This window comes from Panulirus ornatus, chromosome 38 (assembly GCF_036320965.1).
Source record: "Panulirus ornatus isolate Po-2019 chromosome 38, ASM3632096v1, whole genome shotgun sequence".
NCBI classification, from domain to species: domain Eukaryota; kingdom Metazoa; phylum Arthropoda; class Malacostraca; order Decapoda; family Palinuridae; genus Panulirus; species Panulirus ornatus.
The window spans coordinates 11413387-11427747 of NC_092261.1; the positions used below are offsets into that span (position 1 = coordinate 11413387).

At 44.0% G+C, this 14361-nt stretch overlaps 2 protein-coding genes across 7 annotated transcripts in view; one reads left to right on the top strand and one right to left on the bottom strand.

The window, feature by feature from the left end:
- The window catches only part of Pldn (biogenesis of lysosomal organelles complex 1 subunit pallidin), a 110666-nt gene that overhangs the window by 70993 nt on the left and 25312 nt on the right, over positions 1–14361 (top strand). The gene's annotated exons all lie outside the window — the stretch shown is intronic.
- Ctl2 (Choline transporter-like 2) overlaps positions 1–14361 on the bottom strand; it is a 90433-nt gene that overhangs the window by 66227 nt on the left and 9845 nt on the right. The window contains exon 1 of one of the 6 annotated variants that reach the window (XM_071684652.1): positions 975–1126. The exons of 4 other annotated variants lie outside the window; for them this stretch is intronic. The gene's annotated coding sequence lies outside the window, so the exon portion shown is untranslated. Of the gene's footprint in view, positions 1–969; positions 1127–14361 lie in introns of those variants that run through there. One more of the 6 variants, XM_071684654.1, reaches the window with a different exon arrangement.

Below are 14361 nucleotides of genomic sequence, written 5' to 3' on the forward strand. Positions count from 1 at the left end.
TTCCGCTCCTTATCTTGAGCCCTGTTTTTCACCCTAACCTTTAAACCCTTAAACCCTTCAACACGACGATGTGTCCCTTGAGCACGACGGAACGAGCTTAAACCACGACGGTCCGACCTTTGATTATGGTGGCCTAAACTTTAAACCTGATCCTTGAGGGTGAACTCAAGAGTCCAAGGCCAACTTACCCAGTGGTCTTCCCTTAGTTAGTGCTCAAGAGTCGTACCGTCGTTGCGCTCAAGGGGTTAAGGTATAATCAAGTGTCTACACAATTAATGACCGACTAACAGTTGCTGGCGATCGTCTGTCACCAGATGGTGGCTGTCATCCCACCGTCAGTCAACAGGAGGTGGCATCCACCCCATCGTCCGTCAACAGATGGTGATACGAATCCCGCGGTCCGTCAGCGGAAGGCGGCCCTCACCTCACCATCCGTCAACAGATGGTGCTGCTAATCCCACGGTCTGTCAACGGAAGGGGGTACTCAACCCCGATTGTACTGCAACAGAAGTTAGTGCTCATCCCACCCTAACGTCAACAGGTAGTGGCTCTCATCCATCCGTCTGTCAACAGATAGTGGCTTTCATCCCACCATACATCAATAGATAGTGGCTCTAATCCCATCGTCCATCAACAGATGGTGGCTCTCATACAACCGCCTGTCAACAGTTAAAGGCGCTCACCCCATTATCCTATCAAGGCGGCTAGTCCTCCACAACACACATTCTTGATTATCACTTTTCTGATCTCATCGAATTTTCTGAATACAGTACACTCATATCACAACAATAAAAAATTTCCAACAATTCCCTCAGTATCACTATTGCTGTGCTGGTGTGTTCACTACCACAGTGCTTCACAACGTGTTCACGTACTTTATGTGGTGTCATTGTCCCCAATGGTGCCTCAAACACATTCCACAGGTCATCAAGTCTTTCCCTCGAGTCGCGGCAAGAACGTGTTTGTTACCGTACTGTAAAACGACACAGCGTCGCGCGAGGATGCTGGAGTGAGTCACTCCCTGGCGAGGGAGGGATGCGAGGGGGAAACGTTGTTGTGGCGTGTCTTCCCTGTGACCGCGAGAGCCGCCTCCCTTCACTGCCCGCGTCCACACTGACGAGCGGTGGGGACTACACGACCACTCCGCCTCCGACGCCGCCACGCGCACACGTGCAGGAGAGAGCCACACACAACAGAGAGAGGGGGAGAAAGAGAGCAGATGGAAGTCAACAAAAATAAGAGCAAGAGGGTGTGGCGACAAGACGACGCCAAAATGGGAAAATGAAAAAGGGAAAGCAGCGAGAGACGTTGGTCGACAGTGACGCTAGCCTCAACAGTATGCGTCACTGTCATGGAGTTCACGTTACACTTGCTTCACTCACTGTCGCGCTTTGTTTACTTGAGAGATAGTGGGCGGTGGATGCATCTCCCGAGCGGCTCGTCCTTGTGACCACTCTGTCACACCCACGGAGCCACGGAACCATTCGTATGTCACCCAACTGCTCAGCTTAATTTCACTTCAGTCATCTCACTTACCACCCACATGCTATGGCATGGGCAGGATGTTACAGACACTTAATAAACTTCATAGAAGAGTTATGGAAATGTAGGAGGATATATAAGGCAAGTTATAGAGGTGGGCTGCATCATCCACCAGCGCTTTGGGGTAATGTGAAAATTGGCGGAAGAGCTCAGATTTAGTGCTTCCCTCCCAAAATTCGCTGTACAGCTGGTTCCTTTTGGGCCAAACAGCTGAAACTCCGCTAGATTTATTCCCTTAAAAGATAAATGAATTGTCACAGTTTCGGACGATGGCAACAATGAACAAGAGAGAACAGAGAGGACCGGGAGGAAGGGATTTCTTCACTGGAGATAGGAAATCAGCTCACTGAGCAGCTCTTGCCTCACATGCTCGTTCTTACAACACTTTGCAAACACAGGAAACTGTTAAATGTATTCAAAATATGCACATCAACATAGAATGCGCAAGCATATCCTTGGAGTTACGTGGAAACATACACACAAACCTGCGTTCAAACATATACGTACATAGGCCTAAACATATGGACTAAAAACTACGGCGAATCACCAGCTACATGTATATACAAAGACGCAAAACAGCTAAACAAGAAAATACGTATTTGAAATATAATGCATTTAGTCTGGAAACGAAAAGTCCAAAAACTTCCAGAGTATTGTTAAGAGCGGAGGTGGGCGGGGCGTTGTAAGAGAGAACGATGTTGGGAACCCGGAGGGATCCCTTCCCTGGGAAATATGATGTTGAAGGACAAAATTTCAAATATTGATGCGTAAGGATCGGGATATGAGGGCGTGGCTGGGATTCACATAGAAATGTTTCTGCCACTGTTCACGGAGCTCATAACTAATACACACACACACACACATATATATATATATATATATATATATATATATATATATATATATATATATATATATATATATATATTGCTGGGTAGTCCTGATGAATAAATGTCAGTTCTACTTTCGCGAGCTGATGTACCGACACTAATCATATATAATCCCCATCATTATTTCATGTGTAAACATACTCATGAGACTGGGTCAAAAGATGAACTCAACGCTAGCATATCCCGCTAATGGTGAGTGAAGTCTAACCAGAAACATTTACGTCAGAGTTAAAACCTTCCTAATAAGTATACTGCTACCATAGCGCCTACACTCGCATTATGTCCATATGCTCTGCCTTCATAACATAACCTAGTGGAATTTTAGGTGTGAATAGAAAAGCCACCCCACGATACCGACTCCAACGAAAACCTGACTTGCCAGTCGTCGCTGGGAAGTTCTGGTTGGGGTGGGGAGGGTGCGGTTGCTTCCACAACACAACGGTGGTGGCGATTTTAGAGTCCACCTGCACTTCACTCATTATCCCTCCATCAGAGGGTACATTTCCCACAACATTACTGTTTAACCATTTTCATGAGCGCCATCAGTATATCAATTTGAAGTGATATAAAATGAACGCACTCCGAAAATTACCGATAAATAACAAGTTGGTATCACAGTTTATATAAATGTACCAACATCAGCGAAGCATCTCTGGCGTCCCAATAAAGCTAAACGTTAAAGAGTGAGGGGTCCAATTCTGGCGACAGAACGTTTTACAGCTTCGAAGTCCCAGTGAAGGTTATCTTCGCAAAGTTGAATATCATTAGTATTCAGAGTTAACATGAAAAAAAGCTGATAACACGTAGCTGCAAAATGAGAAGTGTATGTCTAGTTGAAGAGAGACCGTGTGACAGTTCGCGATCAAAGCGGCAACTTTCTCATTAAACTTCTTTCGCCTTTTTCAAACCTGTTTTACCTTATTCACTCTACCTCTCGTATCGTTTCGTCACAACAGATACTAAGAATTTGAATTAGGGTAAGATCTTCCATGGGGAGAGGGGCAAAAGCAAACTTTAAGTGCTTTCCAAACCCAACTTATTCCTATTTCTATCGCTAAATTTCTTCACGTATTCTCTGTGAGTGATGGCGGAAGTGGTGCCCTGAAGTGTCTTACCCTACCGTTAAAAGGATTGTCGATCTTTCTTTGTCTCATTAAAGCTAAGCTACATCTCTCTGAATGCACGATACACCTGTCTTCCTCATATTTTGCTCGCGTTCACACTCTCTTACCACATTTTCAGTTCAGCTCTACGAAAATGAGAAAGACCCATTCTACTTCCCTCGGCACAGAGAACACAGTTCTCATGCCACTGTTTTGATACAAGGTCGTCATGTCTTGTAACTCCATATGCATATTGATGAGCGCCTCATGCCACTAGCAGTAGGTCGCCGTGATCTACATTTCATGACTCGGAGGTGAACTTCGTAATCAATTTTTATGTTTTTGGTTATGTAACTCAAGTTTTTACGAACAGTTTAGTACATGACTTAAAGAGAAAGGGGGTGGGGGGTTCGAACTATTTAAAACCTTTTGTAAAAATCTCATTTTATTCTTTGCTCTTGAGCCTTGGCCTCGATGAGGACTTGTGTTCGTGGCTTCAAGTTTTTACTGAAAAAAAAAGAGTAATGCCTTTGTCTCACATACCAAGTAAAACCTGATATCAGACAAAGAGCTAAATCCTCCCGGAAGAAAAAAAAATATATGTGGCATCTTATTCACAAGCTGCATTCTTTTCTGAACAGTTACTCGTGTTGTATGATATCAGTGTCCTTGTATGGTGTACCAGACAGCTCTTCAGTGAGATGCTGCTGGTTCTACAAACTGACTCGACCGAGTTCAGTGCAATGCAGCCCGACATATATATATATATATATATTCCGGATCTAATTCGGTGAAACCTATCGTTTTAGGTATATGGTGATACTTTAAAATGGGTAATTCTGCATATACAAGGGGGCACTTTTATTCTTTACTTTCAATCACATGTTTTCTGAAATTAATACTATGTTCTGAGAAGAAATGCTAACGGGTTAAGGCAGTGTCCTAGAAGCAACCAGGAAGAGTACGCGCCCTTTGTAATAACCTTGCTGCTGTTTACGGTAGGAATCAATCATGCCGCGTCACACACTAAAAGTCACAGGCCTCCGTAGCCCCAGTAACCTTTAACTCACGACTGCGCTGCGCGCCCAGAGACAGCCAAGGATGTAATCTATCACTTAATTTGTCAGTTGTACAAAGACAAAACATTTCATTTATAGTATGGGTGAAGGGTACAAGGCAAGGGGTAAATGAAGGCGAGTATAGAGCGTATGGTCCTGGGGTACATTACATGAACATAGTAGGGTGACAGGTAGACCTTGCACACACACACACATACACACACACACACACACACACACACACACACATGAGAGGAACTCACCCTCTGTCTGTCTACAGACACGACACTACCCTGCTCTTCTGCCACCTCTGTAGATGCTTTACTTAAAATATTCACTGACTGTTGGCAGTGACACAGCCCCAAAACTGACAACCTGCTTCACTCCTACAGCACAGCGATATGACCCTTGGGTATAATGTCATGAATTCAAATCCAGATACTTATCGAAATATAAATAGTGCATTAAAGGGGACATGCAAGCACGCTTGCACATCCACCCAGCAACGCCTCTAATGGAAACATTCAAATTCAGTTGCACAATCCTTTCATCCAGTTTCTAATGACATAATCGCCCTGATCCTCAAAGGTTGTCTCTATTGCCCTGCTCAAACATCGCATCGCTGTGCTCAAGTATCGCACCGTCGGAAAGGTTAAAACGAGGAAAAGGTTTCCTCAAAGTTCAGATACTTTTACACACCTAAGGAATCCGGCTGTGAAGAGTTGTGTAGCAGAACGTGGACCAGAAAGTGGCAGCGAGACAGAAAGACAAGACCATTACATGGCCCGCTGCCATATGAATATCAGGTAAATATCGGCCTAATTTTATGTGGTCTGGGGATTGGACGGGTTGGAGCAGTCTGTGCTTATATAACATGGGTTACCGCCGCTACACCTGTGGGTATGGCTGGGATGACACTGAACTGGCGCTGAGTAAAGGCGAGGCTGAAACCGTGCTATGGATGAACTGTGTCTAGATTATATTTATCTTCAAGATGCTTAACTGTTGGATGCCTTAAAATACTTCGTTTTTATTATTCTCGCTGCAGAGGAGCTTTTAACTTCTTGTGTACAACGTTGGTATCCTTGAGAACGAAGATATACGGCCCTTATATTTAGAACCTAAGGTATGAGAGTACGACCTTGACCAGACCCTTATAAGTAAGATCAAAGCTCACTCCTTCATATCCAAGGGTAGTACCGTCGTGATCAAGGATTTTAAAGTCGTTCCGCCGTGCTCAAGGGTAGTACCGTCGTTTTTAAGGGTCGTATCGTCGTATTCAAGCGACGTAATGTCGTCATAACCGATATGATTATCAAATACTGGCAATATTTACAGATCCCTCGACATATACAGCGATAATATGAGAAAAGTGTCAACAGTGTTAACTCAGTCATGCATGGACCTGCCGGGCCAAGCTTAACGAAACCTGGTGAGATTGGCAAGTGTGGCCAGCCTGGATTGGGCCACCAACACCAGCTGGGGACACATGTGGCCAAGGTGGACACGCCACCACCGGCCAACTACTCTCACCCTCATAGACAGCAGGAACTTTCATCCTTACCATCATTTAATGATAATCACAACAGACTCCGTATTTACGGTGGTATCCCCCATGGCCTTTCTAGGTTTACCAATGTGAACCAAAGTGTACTCCTACGAATCAAAATACCACCACACCTTAAAAAAAACCATCACCCGTTCGAGAGGTGCTCGAGAGTTAGGAGAACCAGACATCTAAATGCGAGAAATATAATGTTACGGTGGCACGACGTCTTCAGTGCATAACAGAACAAGAACAACATTGTCGGAAAGCTTTACATCGTACATGTAGTTACCCTGCGGCTGATGAACGGCGCCTCCGTACCTGGTCGCAAAAATTACCACTGCTGTCAGCACTACGTGACATTAGCGCCTCGCACACACAACACTCTCGACAACAGTATAGAAAAACTTGTTAAATTTAGCAAAACAAATTTAACGCTGGATGGCCTTGCTTCCGTTATCTGATTGCACACCGTGTTGCATATCTATCCATGTCTAACTGTCTGTTTACCCATTTATCTAGCTATCTATATATACGTATGTATGATACTTTAACCCCAGTCCTGCTGCCACCTAAACATCTTTCAAGAAGCTCCTGCAGCCCCAAGGCTGCGCTACTTCCAGTGGCGGGGAAATGATGGAGTCCTTTGGAGTGAGAAGTTCCCTGACGAGACTGTACTCCCAATGATACAGCCTCGCAAAAGGTGACTTATCACTTGCGGTGTAACCTCGAGCTTGCGGAGTCTGATTATATATATATATATATATATATATATATATATATATATATATATATATATATATATATATATATATATATATATATATATATCTGTTTTCACTTATGAGTATTTTTATTATAACCAGAGCGCAATGTTATTTATATCCCAAATTTTTTTATATATAACCACATCACGTTCGTCAACACACTGCGCAAAATTTATATTCCTAATTACAGTGTCAATTGAACGAGAAAAAAATGTACGACCCGTTGTTTTAATTTTATCATCCGATAAATCTGCATTATCTCTCGTGATAAACGTAATAATGATATTTATCTACTAAGTTAGATTTACTGTTCAAATATGTTCCTAGTTCATGTACTGATTACAATCTCGTGTTTAATAAAAGCATACTGTCTTGTCTACACTGTAGCCAACACCATGGCAGTATGACATACAGTGCATATACGAAATGATATAAAATGTGGGAAGTGGGAGGGACACACACACAAGCCATCAGCATAACTGAAGGTTATTTTATCACGAAGGAGCCTCTTGTACCATGTCTGTCTGACTGACCATCATTTATACATGTTAGGCGTAAGAACACCCACACGTAATACAGTTCAACACATTTCTAGTGGTTCAAGTCAGGGTGAGTGTGGTGATAGCACCACACTCACCCACCTCATTCACACCACCCCTGACCAGGAATAGCCATGAGAGCCGAGAGGTGGGAAGGAAATGGCGAGGGAGTATAATACAGGAAGGCAGGAGGGAGTGGTATCCTATTACAGACGAAGGGACAGCAGCGAGGAAATGCTTCTACGTGTGTGGAAAGTCAGACAAATGCCAAGGAAAAATGACGGTCGCATAGAACATGACAGAGTTACAAGGAGTATGTGAACGCCAAGGTGAGTGATAATACCAAATAGAATTATGACATCCGGGAAATATAACACCATCATGGGAATTTGACAACGCCCTGGAAATTGACGGACTACAAGGAATGAGGGTTCCTTCCCCACTCCTAGGAATTTTTCAAATGGTGGCACGGGGAGGTTGGGTGTGGTAAGGTCCAGAGTGGGGTCCTTCCCTCCCATATCTGGAGGCTGAGGCATATTCAAACACCTTTAGATGCCATTTCCAGAAATCTAGAACCAGAAGTCTGCGAATTTTACGAAGGAAGACCCCTGGCTCCAAAATTTAATGTGCAAGGAAAGTGACATGACGTTGGAGCGCCACTGGCACACACCCAAGTCTAGAAAGACCCTTGCCTCTTGAGGAGTGTGACAACTGTAAGACAATGGCTGAGGAGGAGGAGGACCGACGACACCCTCTCTTGAAGTCCCAGGTGACTAGATCCATGTAGCTGGGAGGTGTATTATGGCGGCCAACGACCCCAGACGACCACTAACCATGTAGTTCGGAGGTGTGTGTTACGGGAGCCAACGACCCTGAGCGACCACTACCCGCTAAAGTGGCTCTTCCCCCCTCGCTTCATTTTCTCACCGTTTGTCTGCACCCATAAAGTCCTTTGTTCTCCATTGTTACTGTAATATATACAGTCTAGACTTTACTCATTCCCAGTGTACAGTCTTCCAATTGTTCCTGGACTGCTTTTGTATGACAAGACTGAAGGGATTAAAGTGGAACGTGGTAAGTACAAAATTGCAAGGTACCAACTTGTGATGGTTAATACCGAGAGACAAGCGATTGATTACTACGCTTAAAGAAAAGGACAATTTGCAGTTGAAGCCTTTCTTGGATTTATGTAGCTGATATTTTTTGTTTAATTATTTGGTTGACATTCTTTGATTAAGCATTTTTCCTGTATTCATCTCATCAATGTGTCTTCGCTGAATAGGACAATATGAGCGTTGTTTATGGCAAGTATAATGCGAGCCTGTCATCGTGTATTAGCACTGGCCCGGAAGCCAAGCCTCCTCCCTCACGCTGTTCCTCTTTACTCTCACAGGAAATTTCTCTCTTGTGTGTAGGGCCCGAGCAGGGTTCACTGTGGCGCCACCCAGCCCGTCGCCACGCGCCCAGATCGATGACTCAAGCCGCCCTTCTGGCTTCCAGGGCTCGCGAGCCTGGTACCAGCTTCCTTGGTAACAAAGAAGTCAGCAGAGAACACTTGGTAATCATGGAACTGACATTCAAGCTTAACAATTAGAACCTCTTGGTATATATATATATATATATATATATATATATATATATATATATATATATATATATATATATATATATATATACACACAAAAGGATTCATCTAACTTCTTATAGACAGACAAAGGGTTTCTGTTTTACTGTAAGTGAAGGCCATATAACAGGTGGGAGATGGAGGCAAGCACAGAGCGTACGTTGGGTACATGTGTGGGCAAGAGTGAGCCACAAGCAGGTCCAAGGATCTTAAGGGTCCTCGTCCTGTCGGATGAAAAAGTAAGTGTTATTTCTATCAACGATTGTACAAAGGGTGTTACAGTTCCCACAAAGGACGTTCAGAGAAGGCCAGGGTACCCAACAAGGAGAGTCACAGTACCCACAAGGAGGGCTAGAGCACCCACAAAGGAGGCCCAGAGTACCCACAAAGGAGGGCCAGAGTACCTACAAAGAAGACTGAGAGCACCTTTAAACACAAGGTGTACTCCAGGTGTTGCTAGGGGGTTCACGCCTACGCCAGCGGTACTGACTGACCTTGAAACACAAACGTGCACGCGTGACTCCACAGTAGACCTTGGCACACATCCATGTTGATACGTCAATACTCGATAACGCAGTACACGCAGTGTCGTCGATGAGCTTTTGTACTAACCATGCGTAGCATAATAAACAGACCCGTCATTCTTAGATGCTCAGTAACTATTACTCCATCTCTTTTTTATCCATGTGTTGCACGACAGCATGCAAGGTGCCCTAGCCCCCCTTTTGCTCATTCAGTTGTAATTATTACAACCAGTGAGTGCTAATTCCTGATGTAACCCTGACAGGTGCCGCCCCAGCACTTGCTGGGTCAGGCGACAAAATCTTTTGGCAAAATTGCGGGTTATCAAGTACACGCTGAGGGCAAGGAGCGACTACTGTAGTAGCGGGTGCTGGGTCCTTCTCTCGGCAGTGTTTAGGGAGCGCTCTTGCACGTAACTCGCTATACGCTAACCTGCTTCATTTACCTCACCCTCTCAAACTAAACAGTGCGATAGCAATCTGTGCATGTCTCAAGAAAGATAGACTAAACTGGAGCACGAAACTGAAAGAGGAAAGACTGACATCTCTTGAAATTATAGTTCCGGTCGGACCCTTCCCAACAGCTCTAGTAAATTGATTTTCTTTTTTTACCCGAGTGTGTGAGACTGACTGGCACAGGCCAGATTCATACGGAACCCACTGAAGTGAGAGGAACAATACACTGCAGGAATTATCAACACCTCGTGAACCTTTGGAACTTTTCAGGATGAAAGATGCAGCTTTGACGCACGGGAGTCCAGTACAGACGATGGGCTCTCGCAAATCTCGTTCACTGGATTTGCGGTGGCTTAAATGTCCTCCGTCCATATGTGCCTAACATCTGCAGCTGCGAATCCCTTCCCAACAAAGATCAAAGGATTATTTCCCAGAACCACTGACGGAGGGAAGAAAAAAAAAAAAAAAAACATTCCGTAGGAAAAAAGAAGGATACATCGGGGTAACTTATGCAGACTCTTGAGCCCCTCCTCACTTAACACGTAACGCGTTCTCAACAAACGACATCTATCAGAGCATCTCGAGACGCCCTGTATATGCTTAAGACTTTAACAACTAAATAATGAAACACACACACACATACACACCCTTATTTCTGAACAGTACATTAGCCACCTGAGACTTAGTAAATGTACAAGACAACGAAGTGTTCGGGCTAGGCATCATTGGTTTTAAACCCCCACACCCCCAAACCGTGATGAGTTACGGCCTCAATCAACCCTCCCTGACACCCTAGTCACGCCCAGGTAACGACTGTGATATTCTTCACATTGGAACCAGACCTTAACGTGACCCTGGGAGTCCAATCAGAAGTTGTCCTGAACCGGCTTCCCTTGGGAGTCTCTCGCAGGGCAGCTGGCGCGCACTTGCCCTACCCACGCACAGGCTCGACATTCACCCAATGCATTCCTCACACGCGACCGTTGTTTATGTCATTATTCCCGGAACCAAATAATTTATTCAGTAAACATACAACTGTATGTGAAAAGAAAAGAATGTACAGTACATTGTGGCAAAACAAAAACAGTGTACCGGCATCAGTGCGCTGGAATCAGCAAAATAAAATTGGTGGTAAACTCCGTAACGTAACAATTAGGCAAATAAATCCTCAAGTTATACTACAATAGGCGTAAAACAAAATAACAGATAACGTAAAGAGATCGATATAAAAAAAAAAGTACATCTGGTACATGAAAGACTCGTGTGTGTGCGAGCATCACAAGAAATCTTGTTGGCCGGGTCGGTGCAGATGGGCAAGGGTACACACTGTACAGTGTGAGCCGATCCTAACTTAATAATGGATAGGCTCCGGCAGGCCAGCCACACGCCCCCTGTGATCAATACCCACCAACTTCATATTGTACCATCACCCTCCCACACTATTACTGACTCCTGACGAATGACCATGCACTCATTTTCTTATATAAACATTTTTTTTTTTTTAACTGCCGTTTAAGGATTATCATGTTATTAATTCGGCAGTGAACTGGAAGAGAGCCGTTATTCGGTCAGGAAGCATATGGTGAGTATCATCACGATCAGAAATAGTAACTAGATGTTGTCACTTCTATATTAATGATACACTACATATAATACCAGTGCCAGTTTAGCTTGTACTAAAACGGCAGTCACATGAAACATAAAGAGTACGGTCGGAAATGGATGCACACCAGAATATTGTCTTACAATAAGAGATCAAGTTAAGGAAAAATACGAAAAAAAATATAAGAAATAATCAAGCAATAAATTTAATGTAATTTACGGAACAGTTTGCCGAGTGAAGTCGTACATGCGACCATGCTCATACTTGGGCTAGATGAATACATGATTAATAAATAATGAGAGCAAACAGGAGCTATATTGAATGGACCAGCAGTCCTTCCGCCGTTTTCTTTATTCTTTTGTTCTCGCATAATAACTCTAGTGATACATTATTGAGACTAGCAGAATGAAAGGCACTTGAGGGGAGAAAAATAAATTAATTCTATAGTTTCAAACTCGATTTTTTCCCTCCTCGGGATAAGGAATCAACAAACACCGTCAGTGAAATATGCATTTTTCATAAGCCTGAACGACTGAGGTTTGCGTTTCATCGTATCGTATATCTACTAACGTTATGAAGAGCATTCACACGAGGGCCATGCAATATTCACGCGGGCTCTGAGGAATGAATGGGAGATGAAGGCCTCCTCACCCTCTACTCACAGTAGAACAGTCCCTGGTGGATGGGCAGGAGTTGTGAACCCCTACTCTTGCCACACAGGTTTCACGTGCATAGTTATCATCTGAAATCACTTTGCACGGTAAACACCTGCATCCAGTTTACTGGTGAAGAAGCAATAGGCACAGAGCGGGGTTATTGTGAGCCGAACATGCAGTACAACTTTTTAATGTTAACTCCTTCCGTACGACCCTTAACACGATAGTGCGACTTTGGGCGTGCCGCTGTGCTCAAGGAGATCTGATACACATGACATCACTGCCGTCTTGATGCAATTTACCCGCCAGAAATCATTGACATACGAAACCCATCTCGACGTAACACTTTCATATCAAAACCGCATAATGCGAAAAAGGGAGATACATGAAGGAAATTTTATCAATTGAATAAACGAATGAAATCAAAATTGCAGTATCTAGATATATCAGTCGTGCATTTCTGAAACAGCAGAAGTTGAATTTGGGCTAATGGCGACACGGGTCCGGACACCCTAAGTAATGAGGGGTCGGAATACTTATCACGATGAGCTGTAAAACTAATTACTATCACGAAGTTGCAGAAGTCCAACAGCGACAGGCTGATGGTGAGTTGTGCCAAACTTACCACGATAACCCACTGTCACGTTTACTTATGGGCAGTATTCTGCAGTGCGGTGTGGTACAGTGATCGAGAATGGCCAGTAGAAATAATGGTGCTCACTATTATTCATACGGCGTTATGTCCGTAATAAATGGTAATTACGTAAAAGTCGTGTGTTTAAACACTCTCCAACGGCGTATTTCCAACGTTTCTTGAAGGTCACATCTTAAGAGTCCAGTGTTGCTTGCTGCGTGTTGACTAGCCTGGGCCAGTAGGACCTCGTCATCCATCGTCCGTGACCAAACAAAGCGTGTGGGTGCTAACCTTGCTCAAGTAATGCTGGTGCCAGCGCAAGGGTGACCTCGTCCAGCATTACCTCCACTGTCGCTGGCCTTGTTATACTTCACTTCCAGCAAGACTCGCTACACTTTTCAGTGGCTTGTTCAATACTTGAACGGAAACACAAGTGGCTTAACTTTATGGTGTGAAGGTAAGGCATGAGTTTATTTTAGTGTTGGAAAACAATCAGGATCACTGAAGGTTCACAAGTTTCAGCTTCCACCAACTACGATATGAAAACAATCACGCTTTATGACGTTATATATATATATAGTAAACGAAAGCACAGACTGGGAGGCAGAACAAAAGGTCTACACAAGGTGAACCACTTCCTTGTACTACCACAACGCACCAGTGAAAATGAGTTGCTCACCAACCCACTTTCTAGTCGCGGTTAAGCGAACTCTGCCGCCTCCCCCTTTCTCCGTCGGGAGTGTGAAAGGGAGACGGGAGCTCTACTGATATTCAGCCATTTGAATACGACGACACGAGCCCTTAACCACGCCGACATGACCCTTGGGTGTGGTGGCCTGGCCAGGTCGAAAACCAGACCATCATACACCCAAGGGTCGCACCTTTCGTGTCAACAGCAGCTGCATCTGCCAAAGAACACGCTGGTAGAGCACTAGCCGACCCATGGCTTGCTCGCCTTAGTGAAAGTTTCCATAACAATCCACCACGCTGGCTCAGTGCTGGCGGCGCACTCGCCAAATATAAAGAAACCCATGGTAATAAAACAAGCGCAGTGCAAGCGGTACACTGTTTATGGTCCAGTCCTGGCAACCAGCCAGCCATATTGCAGCATTATTTTATACCGGAAACAACGGAGGAGCTAAGTAAGTATTTCCGAGTCCATGTATTACTGAACCACTGGACACGTTACCTTCTCTGCCATTAGTCCATTGTATATGATAACAGATACAAAGCTTAGAACATGATGCTATATCACAGAAGCAGGAAATATCTTTCATATTATTATATCCCACGGGAGTGGGAAGATGGAAATCAGTACTTTGAAATTTTGGTCAAATTAACCCATTAAGGATACTTTTCTACTCATAACAGGCACATAATATAAATGCGTTATCATTGGTTAATAAATTAAATAATTCATGT